Here is a 10955-nt window from a genome sequence, read left to right on the forward strand (position 1 = left end):
AAGAGAACGGAGGGCGCATTTGAGGTCGCTTTCAAATTACGGGAGCTTTCGTCGCACCGCGGTGACGCAATCAGCCTTGGAATGCGGTCTTCGGAGTGTGCACACTTCACATTGGGACAGTCTTCAGTACATACAATGTACGTGAATCAGAAGTGCATACAGTAGGCCTAATTTTATTTGAGCAGCAGGGTCAAGAGCTAAATGAGAATCCCATTCCCACCTATGTGATCGTGTGGGACAATGTCAGTTTCCACCTTGCTGCTCAGGTAAGGGAATGGTTTAACATCAATGGGCAGTTTATGAACTTGTACCTCCCTCCATACTCGCCTTTCCTGAATCCGATTGAGGAGTTTTTCTCCTCTTGGAGATGGAAAGTATATGATAGACAACCCTACGCCAGAGTAAATCTGCTGCAAGCCATGGATTTAGCCTGTGGTGATATAGGTGAGGAATCATGTCAGGGCTGGATACGGCACACAAGAGGCTTCTTCCCCCGAGAGAGAAAACACTCTTTGTGATAAGACGATCTTGAGGCTTACTACTGAGCAATTTAACATTCACAACATGCAAACATCAATACAACTATTTAAGTTATTAAAAACAATCAACATGTAGTAAGAAACACAACAAGAAAGCCGGATGAACACATTTAGTTTGTAGATTTTTGTAGATTGTAGATAGTCTGCACTTTGCTTTTGCAATAGCGTTTTAGTTGTGTAAGGTCATCCAAAGGCAGAGTGCAGTATCTGCATTTTGGTGGTAAAAGGTCACATCAGTGGTCATGGTTTTTATTTATAAAAAAAATTAATCCTAAAAAGGCTTTAAATGAATGCATTGCCACTAATCTACACACAACATGTTTGACTGGCTGACGTAAAAACTTTAAAGGCATTTTTCTCAGTTTCAGTGTTTGCGTAGTTACTGCACTTTGCCTTTGTAGGGCAGTATAGCTCTCTATATTTTACAAGGATGAGCATCCTTTTGTTTCCGAGGACAGTGTTGTCAAACATAGTGAACTACTTACTGTTTTAGGTTTTGATTTTGTATATATGTTCAGACATTATCAAAGACTACTTTTTGTCAAATTCTACTTTTGTTGAATTGTACATATTCTTTTGTTTGTTTTTATTAAAGGAGATGATTTGGATAGCACCCAATTAACCTATCGGTAAGCCCCACCCCTCGAACGCAGATGAGCCAATGGCAGTCGAGTATCAGTTGCACGGGGAGCGGAACTCGGACATCTTTAGGTTTCAGCGCCATAGAGAAACACTGAAAGATCCGAAGCTCGCATCGGTTTTATGGGGCTTATGCTTCAAAAATGGAAAAACGATGTGCCTGGGGTACTTGTAACACTGATTCCAGGTATCCCGAGAGGATGGGCTATATGATTTATTTTATTACATTTCCTGAATACAAACAAAACAGAGCAAAATGTCCCTAAGCATTCAACCCCAATCCAAATGAAGATAAAAACGTTCATTTTCTGGTTGTCATACACTCATCAAGTTACAATTTTCATCTGCTCAAGCAGAACGTTAATGTTATCTTGTGCTTTAGCAAGGTATCTCTGGCTAAAACTAGCTAACGTTAAAGTTAGTGAGTCCATGCTAATGTACAAACCTAATCTGTTCTCGCTTCTTGTACAGTGTAGGTCAAAAACACACAAACGAAGGTCTACATTTCACTGTCTCTTCATATTAAACTGGTTAAATGTGCATTAATTCAATCGTACCCTGCGATACATGAACAGTGTTGATCCTGCATGTTGTCATCCGCGATCGTGATGACCGACCGTAATATGAGACTTCTCCCGCTTGCATCATGATCTGTAAACCCTTGCTTCGAGTTTTAAATATTTTATAAATCCCTCCATGGAATATTTAATTCCCATTTGGTGGCCTTCTGTGTCCAAAGTTGTGCAAAAACATCGTGGGACAAGGTCTTCACGCTGCAGCTGTCATTGAAAGACAGTGAGCAACTCTGTTTGTTTGTCCGAGGGAGCAACAGTAACTAAGGAGGGCGGGGCTTACCGATAGGTCAATTGGCACCTGTTGGAAGTGGCTCAGACACAGAGTCACAGAAAGGCACTGCAAGCAAGATAAGCATGAACCATATACTGGGAAAACAATATGAAGTATTAATACTAGAGGAAGCAAAACTGGAATTAGAGAAAACTAAGCTAACATTGGAGCTACACAAACTTGGACATGAACTGTAGATCTCATTAACTGATATCCAAAAATGTATCAATTAACTACTTAATAATAGTTAAATGAAAGCAATATTTGTATACAAATATCTTTAAGTGTATTTAATAGATTTGACATGTATTTAAGTGAATATTAAGGTAGTTCTGTTAAAGTGATTTTAAGATTATATTGTATTTCAGAAGTTACTGATCCTCTGTATGAAATTTTTGTAAATATTGGTTTGATTAATAAATTAAAATGTGTCAAGTGCATTTCAAAATAGTCATTCTTTCAGTTTTCTCAATCAAACAGAGAAAACGTTTTCTACAATCATGTGTCGAATATAACGCTCAGATCCATCTTCATCTCCTGCCTCAGTGATCCCCAAAGCTGGTTCCTCAAGCATCTGGTCCTCCTCCAGGTCTGGGAGTGCAAGAGTCTCCATTAAAAGCAACGTGATCTTTTACTACTATAATTTAAAATTGTTGGGGAAATGTAGCTAGGAGTTGAAATTATGGCTAAAATCGTATTTATTACCTCGCTAAGTTGTGTAAAACAACACATGCACAGATTATGTTGCAAACCCTCTCTGGTTTCATTTTGAACTCTCCATGCAGACAATGAAACCTTCGTTTCAGGACTCCAAAACACCTTTCAATGACATTCCTTGTTTTGGCATGGGCTGTGTTATAGCGAGTTTGAGCTGCAGTGACTGGATTCAAGAAGGGCGTGAGAAGACAGGGTTTTAGTGGATAACCAGAGTCACCTAAAAGCACCCCTTGCAATTCTCCTCTCTCAAATGCATCACGAATTTGGGAATTCACCAAAATTCTTGAGTCATGGGTTGATCCCGGCCAGCGAGCAACACAGTTGAGCACTCTTGGCATCAGATTGCCTGCACATTAATACTGTGGTAGCCTTTCCTATTGACAAACAATGGCTCATGGGTTGAAGGTGCTTGAATCATAATGTGTGTTCCATCAACATTTTACATTACAACTATTACATTAGGAAATCCAGCAATGTCGAAAAAATCCACTTTTACCTTATTCAAGGTAGAGACATCAGTCGGATACAGTGGAAGTCTGCCTGACAGCACAAAGGAAACTCTATGAATGGTTCTTGATGCTGTAGATTTGTGTACCCCAATTACATCTGCAGCTGCATTAATAAAACATCCTGTGGCAAAGAAGCGTAGTGCTAGACATATTTGTAGCAGTGGAGGGATGCTACAATTTCTTGAAGTTTCGGGCCTCAGCTGCTCCTCCAAGTCAAATGCTAATTGTTGAATCGCATGTCTTGGAAATCTCAATTTTTCAAACAGTTCCTTTTCAGAAAGGACTTCCGGTGGATTTGAACGGTCTTTGAAAACCCTTTCCTCTTCTTATTGCACGTTCATAAAACCAAAGATTAAAATTTGCCATAGCACAAGACAAATGACAATGACAGTTGGTTTCCATGGCAACATAGATTGTAAGGAAAAGTTAGCCATGGGGTAATCAGTCTTACTTTTTAGTCTTAAATTAGACCAACCTAAGATTTCATGAAACTGGCTTACAAAGTAAAGACCAGTCTTAAAGAAAAAAATAGATACTAACTTATAAGACTAGTCTAAAACAGTTTTATGCGACCGGTGTAGCAGTCGATTATGTTCCCCTCGGAATGTCTGTTCCCCTTTACGCAATCATACTACATGTCTTGCGTAGTTGCCGAGTTACCATACGTACTATCAGAACGAACGTACTCATGAAGCACAGCTGGATGTACGGGCAGCAAAGTAGTTCAAAAAGTATCGTCTTTTCTCCGAAACTTGGAAATGGATTTAAGAAGCAAGGTTTTTGAACAACTGTAAGGTTGTTAAATGTAAGGTTTTTTTTTTGTTTGTTTGTTTTTGTTTTGTAAGTAACGACCAAGCGGCCAGCGGCAGACTTTTTTGAGAAGGCTAAAAAGATCAATTTAGCCTTCTCAAATCATCACGACTTGCTTAAAATACAATCTATAGATATAAACAGTTCAATCATATCACAATGTTTAAATGTTTGAACTATATAAATGTGCGCTAGGTGCATATCTAATCGTTTGTGTGAAGAGTGGAAGCTGAAGCCTTTGCAGGACATGGAGGCGCCAGAGAGGTCACTTGCATTTTGTTTTTGATAGTGGAAACAACTTAAATATGCCGTAATTTTTGCTTATAAAGGTAAGAGTAATACATCATTCGGAACTGTAAAGGGTCTACTGTTATTTGTGTGCATTCACAATGTCAACAAAACGTTGTGCTTTTATTAAAATAAATAGGAAAACAGAGGATGCGCTTGACGTCTGAATTCGTTGTAGTCCCATTTGTAAAATAGGCTACAAATGAACTGTTGTAGTCTAACCCGATCTCATGAAAGTGCGTGTAGCACAATTTTCTTTTTCTATTTGACGCAATGTTTATAAGCAGAAATTGACTTTGGCATGCAAAAGACTGATACATTCCTTATTAATGGCATGGCTGGTTCAGTTGACAGAAATACGGGACAAACGGGCCTATAATTTACTGCTGAAATGTTTGCGGGGCAAATCTCAGGACAGTCTGTGTGCTCATGGTACGCATAATTGTCATGTGTAGCTTGAAGTAATTTCTCCGTTACCCATATGTGATTAAATTTCGTTATGCATTTTATCAAATCAAATGAGTTTGTAAGAAACTGTTAAATTTTCCAAAAATATTTTGAATTATATTAATATAATGTACCATATGCTGATCAGAGGGATGTAATGCCAGAGTAAAGTAAAGCCACTTACACAACAGATCTTTTTTCCTGACAAAATCAATATAATGCAATATTTCTATCTGCTGAATGTAAACTTTTCCATATTCCAAGCTTGTCTGCTGCACTGGGGACATCACATGCATGTGCGAGTCGTGAAAATTAGGAAAATAAATCTTTATTTATTATTTATTATAGAATTATCTGATTGTTAGATTTGAAATCAGCGGGGTTGAGGCATCAAAAATAACTATGTAACTAAGCTGTTTTATGGAAAGTAACTGTAATATTATTACTGAAATCTTATTAATAATTAGTTTGAGTACAATTTAAAGTTGTTCTTTTTTTGCTTTTACTCAAGTATGTTTTTGGCCAGATACTTGTACTTTTAATTGAGTAAAATTTTCACTGAGTATCTTTACTTTCACTTGAGTACTTTATACACCTCTGCATGTGGTATCTGGTTTGAGGGTTAGCATCTTGAGCTAAAGCACAAAATGATGGAAAATGTCAACTCTGTTATTGTCAACTCTGTTAGTTTTTAAAAAAGTTTAATGATAACAGAGTTGACAATGAGTAACAGAGTCAAATGTTCCCAATCACATTTAAGTATTTTGCATTATTATTATGTTTATTTTGGATTCTGGGTCATTTTACTGTAAATGATACATTTGTTTTACATCATTACAGGCTAAAGAACTTGAATTACAGGTAAATTAACCTCTTAGCAGCAGAAAATCAAGGGCAACAGAGGGCACAGCGACATGCTGACCCTGTAAGGAAGGCAGAAAATAGACAGAGACAGACGACACAAAAGGAAAAAAGCACCACTACTCAAAATGAATGTTTTGCTCTAATGTTTATGAATACTAATGTAAACATATGGCTACAAAGTAAATCTAACATTCTTGCAAACTTCTGTTCCTTGAATCAAGAGCTTTTATTATGTCTATAAAAAACTTGCATAGTGCACATTTAAATACTAAATAAAGACATATGGGCAGAAATTGCCAATAACTGATTTGCATGCCCAGGGTGAGGGAGTCTTTTTATTTTCCAGATCTTTGGACATATTAAGTTAATTTTCAATTACATGAAAGATCTGTAATTCACATGTATTTTATAAAATTAAATAGTTGTTACATTTAGTTTCAGTTTCAGAATCTGACAGAAAATGTTGCTGTTTTTGGTCTTTTAACCGAAGAGCTGGTGAACAATAAAAACATTGACACTCAATCAGAATCCATCCTGCTATAACGATCTGGAGAATTTAAAGCCGCAGGCGAGTGTACGCTTAAAAGAAACAGACTATATCGTTCATTGGTTTTGTTTTGTTTTTTTCTGTGCATTTAGCAGACACTTTTACCCAAAGCAACTTACAGTGCATTCAGGCTATACATTTTTTTAAATCAGTATGTGTGTTCCCTGGGAATTGAACCCATGACCTTTTGCGCTGCTAACGCAATGCTCCACCACTGAGCCACAGGAACAACATTGCTGGTGTGGACACTAATATTGTTAAAATAGTTTGCTATAGTTGTCACTCAGCACACCATAAACAACATCACAACATCATTTTTCTTGTTTTGTGTATGTGTGTGTGGGGGTAAACTTTGACTTCAACTGTGTGTATATATATATATATATATATATATATATATATATATATATATATATATATATATATATATATATATATATATATATATATATATATATATATATATATACACACACACACAGTGCATTTAGAAAGTGAAACGCTTCAAATTGTGTGTGTGTGTGTTTTTTCTTTTCTTGTTGGTTGGAACACATTCATTTTGTAATGCGCAGTAGTTCACACAGTGTCCTTCAGTCTTCAGTGCTTATAGTGATGGTTATCACTCTCGTGTGTGTGGGCCGCTCGAGTCTTCTGCTCATCCAGTCTTGCTCACAGTTTCAGTGAAGGCTGTCCAGTGGGTTCATGTAAACCAGTACCTGTGCTCTTGTTTTATATATGGACTTTCAGTTTGTAACGTTCTCATGTTCCGGAGTTTTCTTTGTGTATTTAATATTTCGGGCCTGTCTCAACACCCACGCTTGCGGTCTGTGCACTTAACCACTCGTCTGCCTACATGACACATTTCCTGTATTTGGCCCAAGTGTTCAAGTGGACGTGAAGACCGTAAAGGCCTGTCTAAATACTCACACTTGTGGTCATGGCCACTTGAGAGTGTTTACACACGACAGGAAGTAAGCGTGCAAGACTTAAAAACGCCAAAGCACAGCCTAAACGCACTTCGGAGCAGTATTCGAGACTAAGCGTATCCCATCATGCATCATGTTCTGGAAAAAAATCGTGTTCTCACAAGATGCTACAGAAACCTTTCCAGTACCCTTACCAAAAAGTAGTATACTTCAAGTTTATTTTATTAAGTATACTTAAGTAAAGTTAAAGTATATTTTTAAGTATACTTTAAGTATAGCAGTAGTAAACTTTGAGTACACAACTACTTTACATCAATGTTTTTAGCTTGTACTGCAACTATACTAAAAGTGAACTTAAAAATAGACTGATAGTTTAGTAATTAAATACTTGTAGTAGCATTTTTAGTACACTTTGAAGTATAGTCTCAGTAAACTACTAGTTTAGTAGTTGTATACTGCAAGTATGCTAGTGGGTTTTCTTTAAGTGAACTTCACATCATACTTTAAATATACTACTATGTCCCTATTTAGGTATTAATTTGTATATATGTTGTTATATGAATATCTGAACACACAAAATATCAAAAGAAAGAACAGGGTATCTGCTTGTAAACAAAAACATTTTATTCTAGCTACATGCATTCTTTTTTTAAACACTTGAATGTGGGTAAGTTTCATAAATAAAAAATAAATTTTGAACAAAAAGCTGAAAAAAGACAATGCATTGGATTCAGAATGATAATCAAAATGTAGACGGAGTCAATCAACACCCCAAAGCTCTTCATTGGTCGTCATTTTATTCCATAACATTACACGGTTTTGATAATGTTTTATGTCAGATGATGGTGTTAGATTACACGTGGAAGCATCTGTTGTTTCAGTTTCTTCTTCACTTGTGTTTTTTTGGAAATTCTGTAAAAAAGATGTGTACCAGCCCCCCCTACCATATAACAATGAAAACATGCATTCTAGGAGCACATATATTTAGACTTTTTCTAAGTATACTTAAATGTCATTTTAAGTATATTTCTGAGAAGTACATAAAAAGTAAACTAAAAGTATACTTTCCTATTAAGAAGTATACTAATAGTACACTTGAATAAACTTCTTTTTCATAAGGGTATTCATAATATTGCATATAATTTGGTAGTAAATCGTAACGTCGCACATTTTATTGGTGCAAAGATTTGCAACTGCTCTTTATCACTTAATTAGAAGCACCACAATTACTAAATTGTGTTGTCTGTTATAGACACTACTGAACTTTAAGAGACATTTAGACGTTTATTTTAAATGCAAAGTGCTGAGAATCAAAATCAAGCTCTGTAAATAAAGCTCTTGCATTTGTACAACACTATAAGTGTGTCCCATCGGGTAACGAGAAGCTCTACACACTTGTGATCTTCACTCTTGAGCCAAATACAGGAAATACGTCATGTAAGTAGACAAGTGGTCAAGTGCAAAGAGCACAAGTGTGAGTAGACAAGCCGTAAGTGTGTAGAACTAACCAATGGGACACACATTTTGTACAGAGCTTTATTTACATATTTAAAATTTTATAGTTTAAAGGGGTGGTTTACTGCTTTTTTTCTTTGCTTGATTGCGTTTATGGGGTGCAATATAATATGTCTTCGTGTTTCGTTTGTTAAAAAACGCCTTATTTTTCACCTTTATTGTAAGCCGCTTTCTCCTCTGTCATTTGAACGACCGGTTGACTTCCTGATTCTCTGAAACCACTCCCTCAGAAACAGGCAATGGGCTCAGATTGGTTAGTTGGGCCGGTGTGTTGTGTCAGAATCAGACCCAGAAAGCGGTAATGAAGAGAGTCAAGCAGAACTTCTGCAAGCACGGCTCTTACAAACGTTTCTGAACGGAAGTTTGCTGTTGTGATTACATACAATTTTTTGAAGTTCGTAGACGTTTGTCTTATACACACAAAATAGCATCGAACTAACTGGCCACTATAACCAAACAGCGTTGGCTTGTGTTTACGTTCTTGATCAAATCGAAAAATTACGTCATAAAGTATACATGGAAAATACATTTACAAAATTAGTACATAATTACAAATTCGGGTCCAAAATGTTTGTACGCGTTTGTCATAGACACACGAAATAGCATTTAACTAACTGGCTACTAAAGCCAGCGTTGGCATTTGTTTACGTCCTTGATAAAACTAAAACATTACGTCTGAAATTATACATGCAAATACATTTAAAATTATGAAATCTTACTTACAGGTTGTGGCCCAACAACTGCTGCCTCTGGTTTTAAAGTTGGAACTGCTCCATGTTTTAGTAATAGTTTCTGTGTGAATCCGGCATTGAACTCGTGTAGATTCTGGAAGCTGTCTTCCGTAAAATGCGCAGCACAGAGAGCTAAATTAGGATTGTAATTGTCAGGAACATAATCAAACATCAATTTTAACCATTGTTGATGAACTACAGCGTCCGTAGGAAGCCCGAACACAGAAGACCTGACAGCTGGGTGAAAATAACACCGTTTCGACGGCATGGCTACAACTCTCCACTATAACTCTTCCTCTTCCACAAAGCCACAGAACATGGCCTTGCCCCCTTTTTTGGCATGTTCCGGAGGGAGGTGTTGATGCAAATTTATGGGTTTGTTACGTATGCAACCCGGGAAGTATCTCGTTGTAGTCCCATAGGAGTCGTTTTTGTAGGCATTAAACTTCCTGATTTTTAAAAGACGATATCTCCGCTTACGTTAAACTTTCAGCGCCTCAACTTTGCGGATACTGTTCATGCACCAACAGCAACATTACACACTATTTAAAATGAAAAAAGTGAAATTGCAGTAAACCACCCCTTTAAAATAAACTTCTACATTTCTGTTCAGTAGTTCCTGTGAATGGCAGTTTAATCATGACACTGTGATAAAAAGAAGTTGCGAATGCTTTACAAAATACACATACTCATCTCTGTATCAATAAAATGTGAAAAACTGTACATTTGACATAATTTGTATGTGATATCTAATTAAATCAGCTGACATCTTGTGTTTTTGGGACACATAAGTTCCTGAACGTGAAGAATGATGGGATACGGTTAGCCACAGATACTGTTCTGAAGCGCTATTAGATATAGTGTTGATTTAAGAGCATTGAGCTTTGCCATTATTCAGACCTGAGACAGTCTTACACACTTTTTTTTTTTACAAATTTTTATTTTTTTGTTTGTTTGTTTTGTATCAATGCATTTCTCCTTCAACATCCTGGTAGCTGCTGTCTTTCAGCTGCTGAACTTTGTTCAATTACATTCAAAATACAGCTTTTAAAATAGGAATCTTAAGTATTACTCATCTGTATTTTATTTATTTTTAATCTGGCATTGGCCAAAGTTCATTTTAACTCAGCTGACTGGCAGCATTTCTTCTCGTAACATCCAGTTTTTGCCATCATCTTTATTCAAGTGAATGGAAAATAAGATGCACAGTATCAATTCAGCCTGCAGCTTTTACAATAGCTTGTACTGTCACAAATTCAGCCTCTGTGGCTCCCTCCAATCACCACCAGAGGGAACTATCACCAGAGTATTAACCGGTTCATTAAGACTTAATTTCCCACGTACCCCGTGCCAGAGACTGATCACCTGTACAGGTGTTCCTCATTGCTTGGTCTATTTAAACTGTGCCGCCCTTGCTCTCCTTGTGAAGTCTTGTTTTGCTATGCAGTCATTTCTGAGTGTTTGCCCTGTGTTTGCTTACCTGTTTCTGAAGGATTGCTGCCTGCCTCTTCTGACTCTGCCTGCCTTACTGAGTATCTCTATTGTCTGTTTGCCGCCTGCCCTGACCCTCAGCCCGA

This window comes from Onychostoma macrolepis, chromosome 10, assembly GCF_012432095.1.
Source record: "Onychostoma macrolepis isolate SWU-2019 chromosome 10, ASM1243209v1, whole genome shotgun sequence".
In the NCBI taxonomy this organism is placed as follows: Eukaryota; Metazoa; Chordata; class Actinopteri; order Cypriniformes; family Cyprinidae; genus Onychostoma; species Onychostoma macrolepis.